The sequence below is a fragment of the Furipterus horrens genome, unplaced genomic scaffold (genome assembly GCF_987537825.1).
Source record: "Furipterus horrens unplaced genomic scaffold, mFurHor1.1.pri manual_scaffold_2, whole genome shotgun sequence".
In the NCBI taxonomy this organism is placed as follows: domain Eukaryota; kingdom Metazoa; phylum Chordata; class Mammalia; order Chiroptera; family Furipteridae; genus Furipterus; species Furipterus horrens.
The window spans coordinates 196,354,078-196,364,877 of NW_028327172.1; positions in this window are offsets into that span (position 1 = coordinate 196,354,078).

A 10,800-nucleotide genomic window follows, 5' to 3' on the forward strand; every position below is an offset into this window, starting at 1 on the left:
GAGAAATAATGTATCCATCCACGGGAAGAACTGACTCCTCGGTTTTAAAAACCACAATTTTATTTATTAAATCTTCAAAATTTTCATGATAACTTAGAGTAGTAAAATAATTTATAATTACTCATTTAATAAGTAGAGGTATAAGGAGTCTTCAGACTTTACCTTGTGTGATAAGCTATAAGATTTTAAATAGGAATTTTTCACATATTCAAACTAATCTAAGAAATTCTAATCCTTTTTAAAGTACCAGGCTCTCAAATGTTTTCTTGTCCTTCATTTGTTCTCTTTCAACAACAGGCTCTAAACTTAATAGGGGAAACAATCTCAATGTTCTTAAGAACCCAGAAAGTAGAGTACTTCAAGGACGGATAGCCGAGGACATCTAGGAATTAAAAAAACAAGAAACTATTTTCAGTATGCTTTTGAAAAGAAGATATCACGTGATCCGTGGGATGGCTATTTATGAGTATGTAGAACTGCTTTGAGGATTTTAACAGTTGAAACCCTTATCCTTGTCCAAAGGAGGAAATAGCAGTGCATCTGCATGATCTTGAAGACTGATATTTTGAGCCATTACTTAATTCGGCAGCTGTGGCAATGCCCTTTTGTATTACACAAAATAAACAAAGAAATAGAATATAATAAGGCAAATGAATTTTTTTTTTTAATCCTCACCTGAGGACATTTTTTCATTGTTTTTAGAGAAAGAGGAAGGGGGAAAGAGAAACATGATATAGGAGAGAAACACCACGCCCAGACCACAGGGGACTGGACCTGCAACCTAGGTATGTGCCCTGACCGGAGATCAAACCTGCAACCTTTTGATCACGGAACCATGCTCCAACCAACTGAGCCACAGCAGCCAGGGTGGCAAGTGAACTCTTGAGAGAGTTTGCTGCGGGGATACAGCTTCAGCTTCCATGCACCATTAACTGTTTCAACATGATAGTGGTGATACCCTCCCTGCAGCACAGCTGTGAGAATTGAGCCAGTAATAGATATTGCAACCCCTTTAGGGGCAGTTTTATCTATTTTAATTTTTTTTAAAGATTTTATTTATTTATTTTTAGAGAGAGGAGAAGGGAGGGAGAAAGAGTGGGAGAGAAATATCGATGTGTGAGAGAAACATCGATTGGTTGCCCTGACCAGTAATTGAGCTGGCAACCTTTCGGTTTGCAGGATGACAGCCAACCCACTGATCCACACCAGTCACAGCAGAGACAACTTTAATCAACATTACCTGTGAGCCATGACTAGCCTGACAGCAAGATCAGATCATCTACAATAACACACCCAAGTGAAGACAGGTGTTTACCAACCAAGCCCTGCTAGACAAAGCGAGGACGACCAACCTGTACACCAACATATTACAGAGACAGAGGCCCTGAAGTGAGGCATCTGCCCACCAAGCAATGGATATGGTGGGTTTATTGTGTGCTAAGCCTTGTCTTAATATGTAGGTGACTTAAAAGAAATGGTACTGGTCCTTGTATATCTTAAAAAATGTAGTTGGACTGACTAAACATTGTATTTGATAATGATCAAAAAAAACAAACAAACAAAAATTTACATCAAAAGAGCAAATTAGACATTTATTCAGCAGGGTTTTAAAAGGATGACTGCTATGGATTATACAAGGGAAGAAATAGCAAATAGCACAGTCAGGCAAGTGGAGTGGTAGGTGCTAAATATAAATAAACTCAGACATCCTCAAATGCAACTTCCAACCTGCTGCAAAGTCCTCAGTTTGTAGGAGGAACAGCAGATGCACCATGAGTGGAGCAGCCAGAACTCCATGGTGGAACCATCCCCAGGGATGCAGCATGGAGGCTGTTGTTTCATTCATCATCTCGTTTACAAAGCACATCCTGTTGCCACGAGGAGAAGAAATGTAAAGCAGCCATCTTGAAGTTTAAAAAAAGTTCTCTAGGTTATATACATTATATACCAATTTATTTCTTACTTTTTCTTTTTTTTAAACAATGATTGGTTGCTTGTTGCATGCTCCCAGCTAGGGACCTGGCGCAACCCAGGCAGGTGCCCTGACCAGGAATCAAACAGGCAACCCTCTGGTTTGCTGCATGATGCCCAACCCACTGAGCCACACCAGTCAGGGCCCAATTTATTTTTAATAATGACATTTTTTTTTTCTGCTCAATCCTCAAATCTCTCAAGTTGGTATATAATTGAACTTGGTTGGCCCATAGAACACTGTGGATGTGATTCTGAGTGAAAATTTAAGCATTGTCTTTTTTTTTATTTTTTTTTATTTCTGACATACAATATGTAAGACACTGAAAGTAACAGTTTTACTCACACCTGTTTCCTCTGTAGGGTATCCTGGGGTTTTTACTGCTACTCTATTTTTGTTGCCAATATGACATGTCCCCCCTATGTGTACTTTCAAATGATTTTCTGGGATACAAAAATGACAAACTAATGGAAGTATACAATAACGGGTCATTACTTCTAGCCCCTTTCAGCTGAAAATTGAAATTCGAAGCCTTTGGATCTCTCATAAGCCTTCAGGAAAGTGCTGTTTTTGTGCTGTAGTTGATTGCATCTGCTACGTAAAATATAGTTTCCTTTGAGGTTTTGTAAGGTGTGTTATATGGAAAGCCTCAATACCATGATCAGATTGAGCTTATAACACTCCCTAAGTTCAGACCCAAGGGATTTTTCTCAAGTAGGGAGTTCATTTTTAATACTTACAAGAAAACAATAGCAACCACCTCAAACAACTGTGCACTATACTGGGATATAAGTGGCAACTGAATATATATACATATTTCACACATATATTCTAAACGTGTTTCATGTGTTGTGAAGAAATGAAATTCCATCCATTTTGGTGAGTGGTAATAACTTCAATTTTAAGCCCTCAATTGAGCAAGATAACATAAGTAACTTATGCATTCATTCCTTACGAATGTGTGTCAGGTACCAAGGACATGAGTCCCATACCTCATGTAGCTGATAATAAAGTGGGTGACATCCTGTTTGTGTAGTTTAGCCTATCAGGAGAGGCTTGCTAGCCAACTATTTCAGATAGGCTTACATAAACAATTCCTAGTGCTATGTAATCTGAATGTATTATATATTTTTGTTTGGCATTTATCTTTGTACCACAGGTAAAATAGCAGTTCTCAACATGTTGCAGCATGTAAAGGTTATCTGATATTTCACAACAACATTAAAACCAAATTCTTTCAGATCTGATTGTTTTGTTTACTGCATCTTGATGGCTAAAATAAAGTAATTGCTAACAGTTATGCTTGAAACAAAACAAATTACTCTATTTCAAATAGTTACCAAGACTATTCCTCATTGCTGTCAAGTAGAGTATCTGTTTCATCCAATATTTACTAAAAAAAATGTGTTTTTAAGTTGGTTCTAGTTTCACAAAACTACTATAATAACTAAGAAACTAGATATTTTTAGTATCCTTCCCCCCTGTGATGAATTCCCTCTTTTGACTGGTTAAGGATCTATTTTCCTGAGGTCAGATCACTGGATGGAAATTTGAGTTCTTGGAACTTCAAAAGGCTCATTATGTGATAACATTCAAATTTAATTTGAGAGGAAATGCTTCACTAGAGTCCATTTCCTGACCCTGTCTTTGTAAACAGATGTGAGCTTGGAAACTTCCTCTAGCCAATGCCACCTCTTTTTGTCATTCCTGTTTATGTTCTTCTTTAATAATTAGATATTTAAAGGTTGAAATTGATTAAGCTTAAATTTATGAGGTATCATATAATTTCCGACGTGGAAATGATCCCTTCAGCCATCCTAGTCCCACCTCCTTGTTTTATGATTGAAGACAGTGAGGATGAGCTAGATGCAGTAACGAGGTTTCACCACAGAGCCTCATCTGCTACCAATTAGTTTCATATTCTAGTTCCAGTGCGTTACTTGGGGGAAAAGGGAGGAGGAAGGAAGGAAGGAAGGAAGGAAGGAAGGAAGGAAGGAGAAGAGGAAAAGGAAAAGGGAAAAGAAAAGGAAAGGGTGAACCCTGTATATTTTTATTAACCAATGTCACCCCAATAAGTTTAATTTTTTTTGAAAAAGGAAAAGGACAGGAAAGATTCTAGATGGAGCTTGCTGTTCTAAGGAAATTTCAGCATTGCCACCTGGGAGGTCTTAAACCAAAGTTTCTGCTGCCAGAGGAATCCCAGGCCTCCCAGAAGCAGACCTGCCTTAGTATCACTGCCATACCCAGTCACTTGCTAGGAACCAGTGGGAAGGTGTGGTGAGGGGTTCCAGAGCTTAGTAGCTGGGCACATTAGTTGCACTCTCAGCAGTCAGAGACCCCAGAGGCACATTCTTACGACCACCACAGTAATGTACATATTATGGCCTTAATTTACCTTGAGCGGAGTTGATTATACTACTTTCCATTTCTGTTAACCTATTTGATATGTAATAAGAAAAACTTCTTTTTGAGTATTTACCATATTATAGACACTTAAAATCTTTACAAGCATTATGTCAGTTCATCATCACTTTTTACAGAAGATTACTTGATAAGGTTTTTGCACAGACAGGTTGTGATGGACTTTATATGTCAATTTGATTACACTGAGAATTATGTTTCCCAGAATTACTTCACCTATGTGGTCTTCCTACTGTTGAGTTAGCTAGAAAAACTTGCAAGAAGTTTGAAAATTAGAAGTAATGCAGCAGACATTACTCTCTGAAAGTCGTTTTGCAGCCAGAATAGATGATGGACAGATGAAGTGGCAATCAGTGGGTTCCAGCATGTCTTAGTTCTCTGCTCTGCTCGTAGGTCTCCTTCTAGCCTACTAGCCCCGATGCGTGGCTGTGGGCCCATAGAGTGGGTCTTCACAAAAAGAACAATTCTTTGGAAAGCTCTACATGGGATCTCCTTTTATGTTACTAACTTAGTAACTGAATGTAGTTGGCTTCTTGGATTAGCTCCTTGCTAACATTTCTGATCCTCTAAACTCTTCCTTCTAGACCTTCACTTTGCTGGCTTCTCCCACAATGGTAAAGCCTACTTCCTGTAATAAATCTCTTTTCCCAGAGCAGATGGTGACTCTCCTCCCCTGCCTGAATCTGACTGATAGAGTAACAGTGTAATAAACACATGTTGAATAAATGGGTAATTTAGACCTAGCCTAGGGATTGAGATCTATGCAGTCAGGCTTCAGAGTCCAATATCCTGGGCTTTGGATTAAAGTAAGCACAACCCATTTGTTTCAAATCCTAACTATGCAAGAAGAAAATCTAACTGGAAGTTATTAAAAGTAAAATACCCTACTTGTAGTTTTCCCATACAAGAGTTCATCTTACTGTTTCACAGTGTGTAAAGTGTAAGTCCAAAATTTCATCAAATACAAATTAAATAAATTCAGATGTACCTGGTTGAGACCCTGGAATTTTGAGGCCTAGAAAGCAGAGCAAAGTGTTTTAGTCAAGAAACTTTTAAGAGTAGGCATTATCAGTCAAGCTTCTAATATTAAGTAATTTCTGTGTCTAAAATTGCCTGCAAAATGCATGTTCAGGATGCTGAATGGAGTCATTTAATATTACTATGCCAAATAAAAACAAGTGTTAAAAATTATCTTTCAAAAACAATGGCTTTGTCACACTTTATATCAAACCTTTTTTTTTAGAGAGTGATATTACAAGACATTTCTCTTTTTTCTCCTTTTCAACTTTAAATTTTCTACAATACAGAATCAAAAGAAAAGAAAAAATTGACTCACGGCGCTGTCACACTAACCTGGGAGAAAAATATAAGACCAGAAGAGCAGTCACAACACACAGGCCTTTCCTGTGTCTGTTCTGTGTATCTACTGCATCTCAGTTCCAAATCCAGTCTACATGCCTCTGTGAGATACAGCTGTGCAGCTGATGTCTTATCCGGCTCCGCCAATAGAAGTCACTGGAGGAGTCTATGGGGGTGGAGAACAGAAAGGACCTTCCTACTCTGTCTTGTTTTTTCTCTCAGTACTTCCTGGCAATGGCAACTGACCCCCAGAGTGACTTCCCATTCCTTCTTGCACTTCCAGAACAAGTCTCATCATAGGCCTTACGATACCCAGGCCCAGCCCAGTGGGCCACTGAGATCTGAGCCTCAGCTCTCTAGGTTGCCCTCAAAGCTGCTACTCCAGTCAATTCCATTTTTTCTTTCTGTTCTCACAGCCCTTGTTGCTTGTTCATCTTAGCTCTGGGTTTACCCCAGTATTCCCTTTATTTTCTCAGGGACTTCCACCACTAGGTCACCGTTTTGTATATTAAATCCTCTTTGTTGAAACACTCCATGTGAAATCTGTTTTCCTGACTAACCCGGTTTAATAGTCTCAATATTATATGGCTTGTAATAAATAAAAAGGGTTTGAGATCTGTATCCTTGCCTACTTCTTGCCCTCAACTATTTATGAGTGTTTCTAAGGTATAGTCTAAATGGCCTCAAGAAACAGCCTATTGACTACTATAGGCATCTGCAATTTTTCTTCTTCCTGGTGCCTTGTGAAGTCTGTTGCCAAGGCTTTGAAAGACATAAAACTCAGGTTCTGCTAATAGGCACCAAAGGTGAGATCTTGCCCCGAAGATCCAAATATAGGCCTGGTCATCCTTCTGCTGCTCAATCTACTGTGCCCTCTTCTTGCTTCAGAAAATCCATCATAACATAACCTCCACTTTTCCAGAACTGCTTTCTTTGACATACTTTGTAAGTGACCTTTGTGTTGTGCTTTCAGTATCTTTTAGACTTGTAGGCAACAGCTTTCACTTTTAGACTTATTTTATTACAAGCGCTACTCCATGGCAGAGGTCTGAGTCATGGGGCTGAGCTGGAGGGCAATCTGTGTCACTGATAAACTGAAGGTCTCAGAATTACCTGCACTTCTACAGAGGGGAAGAGGTCCTACCCCATGCCTGCCCTGTTTCAACCAGATTCTCATTAATTTAATCTGTTTTTTCATTTCCTTTGAAGATTTCATTTGAACAAAGGAGTCTTCGGCTATAAAAATATTTTCAAAACTGCTAGTATAGGACCTCCAGATGTGCCTAGATTGATCTAAATCCAAAGATGAAAATATCCAAGTTTCAAGCTGAGACCATCACTATCAGTGTAAAAAAAATACATGGCCCGTGATTCTTAGAATTCAATATATAAAATTTTCCTAAGTCATATAATATTGAATAAAAAATAAAATTTTCTTTTATTTGTTGAAGAATAGTGCTGTGTGTACATAATCTTTTAGGAAACTCAAAGCTAACATTCCTTGAAATTGTATTTGTGGGTCCAACAAACTTATTAGAAAAGATGTGGTAATTTCACTTAGTACTTTGGAGGCTCCAGAGTACAAGAAAAACTCTCATCAAATAAAAAGATCATAAATCAGAACATGTGAATTTCACTGGTCAAACAAGAGAAAATTAAAGAATGTGTTGAGCTTTAGAGATCTCTAACAACCAGTGGTACTTTGCATTAGTTCCAGGAAGTAAGTGGAATTTGCATATGAAAGCAATGAAGTACTAGCCAAAGTGAGATGTAGATATTTACAGCTCTCTTCTCAATAAAAGTCAATACCTAGACAAAAATTTGAAAGGTAAAAAAGAAAAGAAAGGGAAACGAAAATACCAAAATTTAAAAGGAATCAGAACTCTATATAGTGGAAGCCATGAAAAAACAAAATTTTAAAAAATTGACTTATTTCTGTCAATGTGAAAATACTCTACATTAGTGTATATTAGTTAAAATAAGCAAAATGTGAAAAAATAGTTCTCAAACACTGGGCCATTTACTTGTGATAGTTTCAATAACTTCTGTGTGACTCCATAGATTTTTCTTTTTTCTTTTTTTGCAAAGAAAAATTGTTTCCAATAAACAATTTTATAGAATATTTTGATATGTTCTATCCTCACAGATTTTGGAATGGATTGCTCTACTGTCAACTTTTCTTTCATATGTTCTACAAATTAATCTCATAGATGACTTGTCGATGGTTTTCACAAGAGTATTTAATTAGGATAAATACTTTTACTGCCTATGTTGTGACTTTTATTGGTGGATAACACCTATTCGTGTTTAGTTTTATTATTTATGACCCATTTAATCCAGTAGAGTAAATGAGACTGTTAATAGCTTTAGGGATTAGTCCTTGACCTTTGTGGACATGTATCATTCATGCACTCATCTGCAAGAGCTCAGTGCTGATCCTTTATGCTTTAACTCGATTTGCATTTTAATAGCATCATAGAGAAAGAGCAAGTACTTTTTTTTAATCTCTAGGTGGATTATATAATAATTTCCAAAGACTTTAAAATAATTTTGGAAAAGTTAGTTGTATCTTCCATTATTAGAAAGATCAACCCCTTCCCATCCTTATGAAGAAATAAATTTTTGTTGACTCAGACTTCACACCATTGAAGCCAACTGGCCTTGCAATTCAACTTCTAGCAGGAAAAAAAAAAAAAAATTGCCTAATATAAACATTCTAAAGCTAAACCACTGTTTTTAGTAGCAATTTCTAACTAGCTTGTAGCTAATGACTAGAGCAAAACTACTGGTTTCCCCTAAAAGACATTCTCCCCTCATTCTTTTAGTAATAGAACCCTGGAATTTTAACTGAGCACATGGATGCCCAAAATAAAGATTTCATTTCTTGGCCTCCCTTGAACCTAGGTGTAACCATTTGAGTTCTAGCCCATAAGATATGGGTCAAAGTAATGGCAACTTCTAGGTATGGACTATAAAACAATATACTGGGCCCTTTCTCTTTCTTCCTTTCGCACTAGCTGGGATATAGCTAGAGTAGCCATCTTTGTCCATGAGATATGTACCACATGTTAATAAAGATGGAAACAGTTTAATCTGGTTCTCGATTTTTACATGAGCTAAGAGAGGAATAAACTTCTATTTTTCTTAGGTGGCTTTTATTTTCATCTTTGTTACCACATCCAAACAAGTATCCTAACTCATAAAAATGCAAATACATAAAAATCCTATAATAAGATCTTGAACAGAGTGGGTAATTCTGGCTCAACCACTTATTATGGTATGAATTTGAGCAAACTGACAGTCACTTACCCTCAAATTCCCTTTCTTTATAAAAAATATGGGTTGCTAATGAGGATTAACCTAGGCCATGGAAGTACTATTATTATTAAAGCAGTATGTCAAACCATTTACTTATATGGATGTATTTTTGGCAACTAATGATTTCAACAGCTTCTTTTGCAATTATGTAACTAAGCTATTTAAACTAGGTATTTATTGTAAGGATACTTTAGTCAGATCTTTTAGGGCTTATCTCACCATCTGTTTCCATATATTCACGCATTTTCTAGGTATGAAACTTTATGATATTTATTACTTTTGAGCTATGAATTGGATTATATTCAGGATATTTAAGTGAAACCTTCACTTTATCCACAGAGACATCTTGTTTAATTTCCATGAAGAGGTTAACTGACCTACCCAGGCCCATATCCTGGAGGTCCCATAATTCTCCTTTGAGTTTGTTAGCCCTATCTCCAGCTTGACATCTATGAAACTTGAACAGAATATCTGCATGCGTGCACCATTTTAAAGATTATTTTCTTTAAACTATGCCCACCAACACATAGTATAAAAAACTAAAGTTAATAATCTTTGAACATTACCTACAGGACATGGGGTTCCCCAATTACACTGGATCAGCTTTTCTGAAAGCATGATTCAGTAAACCACATAAATATGGTTTTCTTACCAAATGAATTGAGGGAATGCTAAATTAAACAAGGTTTAACAGGTTTCTTTTCTGCAGGACTCCCATGAAGACTTTCATGTGAAAAATATGCCATAAATCTCTAGGAGAGAGTATTAACTGAAGCATTGTTCAGAACATACTTGATGAAGTAGTTCTTGTTTTCATAAAGCATTTTATAGACCTAATATGAAACCTTAGCTTGGAAATGTTAATTTTATGATTGGCTTAAGCAAGGTCACTGGAGAGCTTCATGGGTTCTCCGTTGGCATAACCATCCCATCAGATTAAACCATCAGTCAAATGCTTTCTTACATCTATCCCTTGCTCCTTAAACCTCTTTAGACACTATGTATGAAAATAATAACCATTCCTAGGTCCTTTCCTCAGGCCCAAATCTGGCTTTCTCTTCCTCATTGAACCTTGCCACTGAGGTCCCTAAAGGCCAAATAGCCAAGAACCTTAACTTTTTTCAAGGCTTTGAAATGCTGTCTTGTCTGTAAGGCAAATTCATTTGCTCTGAATTCACAGTGATACAAACATGGGTTGTGGATGACCTGTCTGTTAATGTTATCAACTGAACCCATTTTTTTTTTCTCATAAACTATGATGAGTAATAAGATTATTTTCAATACTCAAAGATGCCACAAGGAACCTATAAGCTGGAATTCAAAATGAATAGTTAGACTCTTAGAAATCATAATTAAGTCGTCGTCGGCAGCCGTCCGTCTCGAGAGACGATGGTGTAGCTTCTCAAGAGTCTATCTGCACCGCCGAGAATGGCTGTGCAGTCCGACTCGGGAGTGACACGGTATCTGTCTCCTCCCGTGTTGAATCGACATCTTGCGATGACGCTGGAGTGTCCTCTCCAGTGGAGCTGAAGCTACAGAGCCTGGGCAGGGTGATATGGAGGGTCTGCTGTTGCCCATGCAGCAGACCCCCCCTCTCTTCGCAGCTGAAGGATCCAAGGGAAAGACGGAGTCAATACAGCTTGGCTTCAGGTGCGCCGCAGGAGTTGCCGGTGTTGACTACAACGTCAAACCGCCTTAGGGACTCCGGCTCCGGATTTTCTGTCGGGGTT